Source organism: Seriola dumerili, unplaced genomic scaffold (genome assembly GCF_002260705.1).
Source record: "Seriola dumerili isolate Sdu_G_001 unplaced genomic scaffold, Sdu_1.0 BDQW01000121.1, whole genome shotgun sequence".
Lineage (NCBI taxonomy): Eukaryota > Metazoa > Chordata > Actinopteri > Carangiformes > Carangidae > Seriola > Seriola dumerili.
In genome coordinates this window covers 2865043-2876190 of record NW_019174376.1, presented here as the reverse complement: position 1 = coordinate 2876190, position 11148 = coordinate 2865043, and positions in this window count along the sequence as shown.

Sequence of the window (11148 nt, the reverse complement as noted above, 5' to 3'; positions counted from 1 at the left end):
CATGACTAGTCCAAAAGAGGGCACATTAAACTTTGAGATATGTCCCTCGTGATCAGCGATGTTGTGCTTGCTGTCATGTTAGAAACTCTTGTTTTTCTCTCTGCAATGTAGACATGGCACATGTTGAGTCAACTGTCAGCCCTCCTGGGTTGTTAAGCAGAGAGAGAGAGAGAGAGAGAGAGAGAGAGAGAGAGAGAGAGAGAGAGGAGGGGGTAAAGATGGCACAGCCAACCAGGAGTACTGACTGACTGACTGACTGCCATCTGGTACCCGGACGTTATGTAAAGCTTGTTCACCACAAGCTCGGAGAAGATGCAAAACGGCCCAGTTAATCCCAAAGCTTTGTAGACGAACTGAATTATGATGATTGTGTTACATAGTGTATATACAAAGGTGAACACATTGCAGTGACAAGACAGTGAAGAGAGTGGAGGTAAAGACCCATAATCTCTATCAGACGGGATCAAGTTGACAGAATAAATGTACAGATCATTGTACATATTTGCCATCAAGCAAACTGAAGCAATAACAGACATTTACTCTGATATCCCACCGCATGATTTTCATGACTCTGCACACAGATAAATATGTAACAGTAATATTACAGTTCTTACCATTACATGTAAACAAAGCTACTCACTTGTACTTAAACCATAAAATTGATGAGTCAGTCTTTAACCTACAGTATCTATTCTCTTTTATCACAATAAACCATTACAGTCTTTGTCATTTCAAGCAGCATCACAGCAGATAAGAACAAACTACAGCTTCCTTCACAAATTCATAGAAATATCAGGATTCCCTCAGGATTACAGATGACACTGCCCGCTCTGACACAAAACACTTGTTCGTTTTTATAGTGGATCACTGTTATGCAACGACAATCTGATACTCTAACTTATTGTTCAAAAAAAACTGTCAATTTCACTCAGTTTTAAATGTGATACCAGACCAATCAACTTAGCCAGCAGGGATTAGGCCTTAGGTCTTTTGAGTGTCTTGGCCACCCGATCCATATGGTGTTGTCTCAGTATTCAGGTCAATACGTACCACACACACACACACACACACACACACACACACACACACAGAGGGTCCAACACACACACACACACACACACAGACGGTCTACAGTCTGAGATGTCATATCACACAGTACGTGTATGTAAATGTAACATTTATTTCTTCCTATTTACAGTTGTCTAAGTGTAATTTTCAGCACTGTTGATATTTTTCATCGGGGTTCTGCGAACCTTCAGTAGTGATTCTGTGTCATGTGCACTGTAAAACTGTCACTGACTCTTTGTAAATTAAATCTGTTTTCAGAAAGAAATGTCACTCTGTGTCTTGACTTCAGTTTCGTGCATGAATTGGTTAATATGTTACTTGGTATGTGAAACAACTTGTTAGTTGTTCTAGTGTGGAGCTGTAACCTTCCAGCAAGCATCTGGTAAATGGCATCTGGCTAAATATGGTTGAAATCAATATCACAATATCAATTAAAATATTCTCTTGATATATGCAATATCACATAACAAAATGTTCAATGCAGTCAACAGTGATATATTTTTCACAACATCTGGCGAAGCTCATCACAAGTGCGAAACAAAAAAACCCAATTCAGTTACCGTTTGCTTGGAATCATTCATTTTGGAATTTAATAAAATACAATGTTTTTCGTAAATGCTGTGCAATGATTTAAAAGGAATTGTTTGATATTTTTGGAAATACACTTAATCACTTCCTTACCAAGATTGATACCCCTAGCAGGCAGTTAGCTTAGCATAAAGACTAAGAAAGAGGAGAAGCTCACCAACTAATACATTATAGCCTATATTGGTTATCTAATCTGGTGCAGCACATAATAACAAAATATTGAATATCAAAATGGTTGATATAGAAAAGAAAAACATCAGACCCCAGCATCAAGCCTTTGCTTTCATGGCTCGTAGCTCTTAGTGTGATTTGTTTCTCTGCTCTGCATCCTGACTACAGTAAAGTGCTGCTGCATGACTAACAGGTTCATTGAGGGCAAAGCCGGCAAGTCACTCACTGCCTGTGCATCAACTGTGCACTAAATTGATTCTAAATCTGTACCACAACTCCATCAGTGTCTTCAATAAATAAACAAAAGCAACGTGAACTCTGCAGCCCTGCAGTTCATCACAGGCACTTCATGACACTCAATCCCTGAGACGCTTTTTATGAGACACACATCAGACCACATCAGACCACATCAATCAGCTCATCTTTCTGTCCCGGAGCACTTTGTCCAAGTAAAGCAAGTAATACCTTCAGCAGAGGTCCAAGTCTTTTATAAAATCTCTCTGCTGTAGTGTAGAAATCACTCTCCAACATCATATTCTCTGGCTCCAACAGTGATGAGACCATTAATCCTATTTTCATAATAGAGTCTTGACTTTAGACGGTTTATTTGGGAAAAAAAGAAGCCATTAGAAGATGTTGCCGGGGCTCAGGGAAATTATACTGGCACTTTCACTATTTTCTGACATTTTACTATATGATTAATAAGTTAATTAAAAAAAATAATTAAAAAAAAAAAAATCACATTACACATTAATCTTTTTCTTTTGTAAATGTTAGTTGAAGCTCTAATTCCTGAAGGAAATGCCATCACTTCCCTCTGTTAATGTGTCATGTCTATGAAAGTGAAGTGCAACAGTTTTCTCCACAGTAAAATACAACTTGTCAATATTCTTATTTTACAACTTTACATAACACCGTATTAACAGGTCCGTGAGGACTCTAGGTCAAAAAAGACAACAGGTTCATTTTGCAATGAGCTAAGAATAATCTAGATGTTTGTAGTAGTAGTGTGTGTGTGTGTGTGTGTGTGTGTGTGTGTGTGTGTGTGTGTGTGTGTGTGTGTGAGCAACAACAGCTGCAACTGTAGTCCCTTCTCTTCTGGCTCAGTTTCCCCTGGGATCCCAACAGTGGACGCTGACTAACTTGACCCCCCCACCCCCTCCTCCTCCTCCTCCTCCTCCTCCTCTCTCTCTCCTCCTCCTCCTCTCAGGACCCAGCTAGTCAGCTGTCGCTCTCTCACAGCCTCACAACACCACTCCCACCCCAAATCTGGGGCACGCAATGCCTGAGCGCAGCACAGTTGTACAACTTTTCAAGTCAGAGACTGCTCAGCTTAGACTCATAGTAGGACTGAGCACAAAGGCCTGGTCCTGATAGGATTCAGCAGTCAACTGTGACTTATTGCCTGGACACAATGATGGGACTAATGTGATGATTAAAAAAAAAAAAAGAGATAATTTTATGAGTGGGGGGAAGTGCATAGAGAAAGGGGACGCCTGTGCAGTCCACGAGCATGCATTTATGTGTGTGCATCTGTGTCGTTGTGACCCCTCTGGATCCAACTGTAGGCTAATTTCCTGCTAAGCGCTCATCTTTCAATGAGCCCTCAGCTGTGTAGCCACACAGCTCTACCTTGGCCCTGAGGAATGCGCTCACGTTTCACTTTTTATAATCGTCAGCAACTGAGAGCCCAGAATCGTCACTCAGTGCGGCTTTCTGCAAGGAGTTCCCACAAGAAACACGAGACGTCTTCATATACACACTCACACATGCTAAAGCTTGCAAAACCATAGGTCATTTGTACTAGCACATAAACACCCCCACTTCTGGAAATGAAAGACTACATCTTGAAGCCACAAAGCAGAGCCAGATTTGGCAGAGAGATAAATGCAAGAGTTAAAATCTAGGGCGAATTATTTGGGATTTAACATCTGGCCGCTTTGCAGTGCAATGCTTATCGTACAAGATAAGTCTCACACTCTCTTGTTCTGCTAATGCATGCAAAGTGGAACTTCACAGGCACGCAACGATGCTGTATTAAACACTATTAAACCGGGATGGCAATGAGGTGAAAGGGGCACAGCATTACACACAAAAACACTTCAAAAGGTTGATCGCTATGTTCCATGTGTTTATGAACATATGCTCATTTTCCTTGTACAGTTAAACATGTTCACTCATGTGTTCCACTCATAAAATTCAAGTATAAGAATTTAAGGAAGTGATAAACAGATGCATATTTGTATTTGTAGATGAATAAAGATTTAAAATACAGAAAATAGCAACCTGTTTGTACAGATGTTGACTCTAAATGTCCTCTTGCCAAGTAGGTTATATGAACTTGTTGAGGTGTTAATGATACATATTTCTGTAAATAACTCAACATAAAAGTAAGAGCCATGCAACAAAGACTAGAGTGAAAACGGATTTCCAGCAGAACAGTCTGTGCACAGTTACAGTATCATGTGGAAAAATAAGAAATAACATTTATTTATGCAACAGAAAATGTGTCCCACTGTTATTTGGTCAAATCATTTTCTGTCAACTGACAAACCAATTAATTATTTTATTCATTTCTCCAGCCAAACAAAGGGCAAACATTTGATGGTTCCAGCTTCTTAAATTTGAAAATTTGATATGAGAGTGAATATATTTGAGGTTTTTTAACTGATGGCCATAATAAAACAAGAATTTTTAAAACATCTAATTTTTCACTATTTTCTGGGAACATTCTCTAGGATTTGAATGATGATTTTGCCATGTTAACTAACACATTTAATAAGCGGTAATGTAAGTACAGTAGACCTATAGTATGTTTGCATGTTGCCCCTCATACGTGCACCAAGACTGTTCTCTCATGTTCTCCATCAGTGGGAAACGTTTCTGAACATGGGACTTGTGTTAAAAGACCATTCCCAGCAGTGCTGAATATTTCAACCTGACACAACGCAGCACCTATTTTTTTTGGCCAGACTGCAACATGAAGCTCCCCGCAGACCACCCTCCTCTGAAGCCGTGATTGATGTCTTTAGGTGCTCTGACAGTTGAACCTAATACACAGGAATGTTTCCACACTTTGATCTCCTTGCTGCCTGCCAGTCTTTTGTGCATCTGAGGAATTCAACGTGTATTTGTACAAATGCAGTCTGATGTTGCTCTAGAGTTTAACTCCACCACAGACTGGCAGAAGTGCTGTTGTTTCAGGGCTGTTGGCTCTCCGGCTCCTGCTGTGTCCTGCCCATAATCTTCCTGGGGGGTGAAATCAGAAACGGTTTGATCCTGGTGCTGAATATGCAGTTGGGATTTAATCTAGTGCGGAAACAATTGGTGGATTCACTGTTTAGTTGATAGACAGTAAATGACAAAACTTTTGATCATTTAAGTAATTTGGTAAGAAATAATGACAATCACTGGTTTCAGCTTCTGTAATGTTAGAATTTCCAAGTTTTCTTCATCCCATGTGATCATAAACTGAAGGTTTGGTTTTTGGACCTTTGGTCAGACAAATCACAGAATATGAACACGTCACCTCAGGCTATAGAAAATTGTGATTAAAATTTGACTTTTTTTTTGGACATTTTATAGACAAATAAACCGAGAAAATCATCAGTGGAATAATCAGTAGTGAAAATAAAATTGGAAGTAGCACTAAAACTATAGTATATAGTTACCTTTTTTACAATTTATGTTAGTTATCACAGTAAACATTAGTAGAGGAAATTCATATCAAATATCATATTCAGATCAATCAATAGGAACTGGAAACGATGTGTGAAACAAGCTACCAAATCTCTTGAAGACTCATCTCTTCCGAGAGCACCAGCAACAGCTCTAATACCCTAACATGCCCAACTTCCTCTTACCTACTCTTTACCCGACCTTGTTGGAATTTGTCTTCATGAATAGATTTAGTACTTAGTGCTCACTCCAAGGTCTCCTACTGCACTGAAGCTTGAGGATTGTTCCAAGTTGCTTTGGATAAGAGCGTCTGCCAAATGAGTGAATGCAAATGCGTGTATATTTTACATCATGTTGGTAGTTTTCCTGTTTTTTATCTTTTAAGAAAATACTATCAAAATTTAATTAGAGATGAAGATTCATCCTCATAGTTGAGCAACAATGTATTATGATTCATGGTTAATTCTTTTGGCCAATAAAAACAGTATCAAATAGCTCTTCAGTGATAAAATAATAGGGCTGGTGGGACAGAAAATTAGTCTCCACGGTTTTGTCCAATAATCAGAAGATGAACCAATAATAAAACTATCTTTATGTGCAGCCCTTTATATCTACCATCTAATTTCACATTAGTCACAGTGGCAATGTGGGAAAAAATGGCCATTAATTTGTTTCTGTTTACCCTATTTCAGTCAGCACAAGCAGCATGAAGCCTGCTGCCTCCCACACTGACAACTTCACAACGTATCATTAAATGTTGTTTCCTTTCACCGATCCTCAGCAATAATTTAGGAGATCATCTCACGGCAACAGCTTCAGATCCGAGCGCCAGCAGAGCCGCAGCATGAAACCCTTTCCCTTCAAGAGTGTCAGATTGGTTGTCATCATTAAACAGGAGCTGGTTTCCTCCTGCCAGTCAGAGGGACAGACTCTTCCACCACCAACATGACCGACATACACTCAGATTAGAGGTGACCCCTGCTAATGGCCCAGCGGCCGTCGTTTAGACTTCACCACCCCCCCAACAACAAAAGCATCAGTTTTCATGAAGCCCCTCCAATCCCCTGCAATTCTCTTAAACCCTTCAAACAGTGAATAATTGAGCCTTGTACTTAGCCGGTCTTATCTCTGCAGGGTGTTGCTCTCATGAAATGGCTGTTTGCACTCACACTCTTTGACAATACCGACACAAACACACAGATGCACACACATGTGCAGACCCAATCCCTCCTACCTCCACCTTTTGCTCTATTAATTTCCCCCTCTCCCTCTATTCCTGTCATTCCTGCACAGCCACACACACACACACACACACACCGCCCCGGGGGGTCTGCCTCTTCCCAGCTTTCATTAAATCATACACTGTGGGCCAATCGCGGCTCTTCGTCATCATTAATCCAGATTAAACACAAATCTCTGGTTCTGACTCACACCCACAGACAGTTATTTAACGCTGCATCCTGTTACTCAACGTAAGTCATCATCTACAGCCATTTTTTTGTGTCTGTTACTGGGGCATCTTAATCAAAAAAAAATAAAATAAAACCCAACGTTCTCAACGTCTGTTCTTTTCAACCATTTGCTCTTAAATCGATCTCTGCCGTCCAACATTTAAAACAGTCTCTCCAAAACTAACCAGACTGTCTCTGCTGTCTCCCCACATCTTCCTACACGTCTGTCTCTATGCCAGAGGAGCGTTTTCAGGATAGGAATGCATAGTGTAGGAGCGAGAGATGCTTCCAGTTGAACATCACTTCCCCTGTTAATGTATTTCCAGGCTGACGCTGACGGCAGCGCGAGGAAGAGGAAGCACGGCCTCCTCAGATGTATCAATAACAACATCTGCTGTATGGATTTTCTTTATTGGGTTGTACGGTTGAGGTTTACTTTTTACAAGAAATTTGATAATGGATGGATGGACAGATAGATGGCCATTCTTCCACCAAACACCTCCAAACATTGTAAGGAATATACTGAACTGAAAGTGATAAATAGACCCAGCAGTGTTCCTGATATACAGCACCAGATGAGCCTTTGGCTTTATGGCAGAAAATGTATCAACTTTAGGGTCTACATAGAATTTTTTTGTTATTTCTTCCATGGGCAAAACTACCAAACTGTATCTTAAGTAGATTAACTAGTACAAACTCAACCAGCTACAACAGTAAACTACTGCTTCCACAGCTGTTAAGATATCAAATATATTAATATTTCAGTCACAGGGCCCGTTTTTACAGCAGAACCAGTACTTTTACATTTGATTCTTTAAGCACATTTCTTGATAAGACTTACTGTACTTTTACTCAAGTACTTAAAGAATATGAATACTTCTTCCACCACTACAGTCAAGTTTTTGTTACTTTTACTACCAACCTGACCTAGTTTTATCCAGCTTTTACCTCCCTAAGATGATTCCCTAGCATCCAGTGAGTTTGATTTTTCTTTTTTTTTTTAACATTCTGCCTGTAACAAATTTTGTGATCAGATATGTGACTGAAATGTCAAATGAGTTTCGGGAGATATCCATGCAGATCAGGGCTTTATGGATAATAAGCTTAAAGCTGGATATGCATTTAGAAACCAGCTTTAACTGCAGTTCAGTTTTTCACATGTGCTTATCAAAACAGGAAAGCAAGCTGCCACTACCTATGACTTAATACATCTCTCCCATGCTTGGCTTAATATTAAATGTGTAAAGAAAGAATTAAATGTGACAAAACTATGTTCAGTGTCTCATGACTGTAGAAAAAAACCTCAACAACTCAACATCAGCCAACAAGTCAGCCCATAACACTCATGACACACAGACATATTTCAACAATCAACAGGATGAAAGCATCATAACTTATTGTAAATAACAAACCAGAAGATGAATGAGCTAAGCTACTACAAAGAGGTAAACAACAATTAGTACAGAAGCAAAACACTTCACATGTCATCAAACATGCAACACAAGAGCAGCCAAGAGAAACCAAGACATCAGCTTCAGCAGCCTCACACAGCAACTGTGAATAACCAAGCTCACAACACCAGCTGAAGACATGCATGTCAGCACAAGATGCCAGTTCTTACCTTGGTGATGTGAAGCAGTGATCCACAGTGGTCCAGAGCAGACAGCAGGACAGGAAAACTCCTCTTCAGGCTTCAAGAGGCAACAATTAATGCTACAAACAAGCAGCCGAATGGCAGCAGCAGCAGCAGCGGGAGCAGCAGCAGTGATCAAAGCAAACAATTATTCCTGCACAACCTAATCCTGAGGCCACATTATGAAAATGTTAGCAGGTTAGCTTCCTGTTAAAAGCTTCATCAGCAGCAGGTGTTACTGCAGTGCAGCATGCAGGTTAAACAGGGCCAAACAGTGGGCGGGGCACTGACAGTTTAAGTACCTGCCTTGAGATCAAGGGGTGCGTTGGATTTATGTTGCAGCAGGTAGTAGTCAGGAAACACTGACATGACAAACTAAAACCAGTCAGCCTGAGTTACAGAAAGACTGTGATCATTGCAACTTACTGGAAGTTTGCTCTGACTTACAGTGTGAGACAGGAAGTGAACACGGTCCTCTGGAAGGAAGAGGCAACATGAAAGGATTTGATGATTAATCAATTAGTCGATCGACAGACAATTGATAAACAGTTTTGATAACTTTGATGACAAACATTTGATGGTTCTAGCCTCTTAAATGTGAGGTTTTGCAGCTTTTCACTATTTTATATAATTGTAATGGATTGATTGTTTATCAGTCAACAAAAGAAATATTGATGTTATTTCTGGTATGTAGCTTGTAGCTACGTCCATCCACCTGCATCACCACCACCCTCTAGTTTCTGCCTGAGTGCACACACTGCCTCTGCACTCGCATTATCTTTTGCCTTTAAATTTTAATTTACTAATGCAGATTAGTGGCATATGAACATAATCTGTCTCCAACTTAGTTGAACTAGCAAAACATTGTTCTTCTTACTGCTTTGCTTTTCATTGCCCTCCATCCTCTCTTCCTTACCCAGCATGTGGCCTCGAGGGATGGACTCACTAATCGTGGCCCCAATTCTGTCTGGTATCACCACCGCCACCGCCGCCGCAGCCTATCCACCGTGATGTGTGGCCCACAAAGTCCAAAAGTCCGCCTCATCATGCATGCTGGAACATTGGTTCTGCATCACTGAATCTTCTCAGAGAGTGGGGTGAGGAACGGAGAGGGAGGAGCACGGGGAAGAGGTTCTTGATGGAGTCCTTGGTGATCCTATAGGTGTCCGAATGATGTCTGATTGAGCAAGATGCGTGGCTGCTTCGTGTAGCAACAGCAACAGATGATGAAAGTCAGTGGAAAGTGTGTACTGAGCTGTGGTTCATTATACTGTATGTCTCAATATTTAGTCTCCCTGAAGTATATTTCTTACCATCAGTGTGACTAAGCAGTTTGATTCGCAATGACCCAGATCCTGACCTTTTGATTCAGCTTTTTTTTCTGTCTCTGTGCCCTCTTATCCTGTGCCAAAAGTAGTGTTAATAATTCATAGAGGTGGAAGAATGAACTAGAGTCTTACTTGGTTAAATAATGAAAAAAAAAAAGTACCCTGAGACAAGATAACCTACTCTTCTTCTTTTGCTTTTTTTACTTACCTTTCCCTGCTTTTAAAGCCCTGCAGCTGACCCATTCCCACACCTCGTTTCCTTCACCACCCGTCTTTTACTTTCTCCTGCAACCCTCTCTAACACTTCATCTTCTTTTTCTTTATCTCCACCCCCTCCAGTTTCCTTCCACAGTTACTCCGTCCTGTCTATTTTTCCTTTTGATTCCTCCTTTGCATCTGTCCTTCACCATCTCCTCTGTTCTGCATCTCTGTGACAGACCATTGTGCTTGGTAACACAACTGCCTCGAGTCAAAACGAAACACACAAAATGTCTCGGTTGCCATCTGATGAACGCTGATAGTCACAGCTGAAATGTCACGGGTAGCCTGCTGCTAACTCTGAGCACATCTATTCCTCCACACTTGACAATGAATAGAAAGTAAAACTGGGCTTAGAGTACCAACCCTCTTCTGCTGAAGTGAGAGTGCGAGCATTGCCGTGTCAAGTTCTGGGTCTATTACATCCACATATTTTCATGCAAATGACGATGTACTAAATTAGAACGGCTTAGTGGAAACTGCAAAGTTTGATAAAAATGTCTTTTATATTCCCACAGAGTAATTCCACATATTTAATGCTGAAGCAGAAGCGTGATGAAGACACGTCAGTGAAATTTAGAAAGTTTTTTTATGTTGTCTGGGAGCCATAAGCTTATAAATATGCTGATAATGGAAACACAAAGATAGAGATTGTATTAGTTCAAATGAGAACAGGGGCATTTTAAAGAGTTATTATAAAACATTATACCATTTCAAGGGTCTCAATTACACTAAAATCTGTGTTTTCATGTTTCATGATCTGCTCTGTAGCCACCAGAACCTAAAAGCTCTAAAATACCAAAACTGTACTTTTAAACACTATTGAGAACCAGGGGAAAAAGGAGACCAGGGTGATGACAGAGTTTTGTTGACTTTTACAATGAATAATTCATCTTGTGATTAAAAAGTGATAAAACTGAAAACATTGAAAACCCAGGCCATAACCAGAGTTTTAGAAAACTGAGGTCAACAA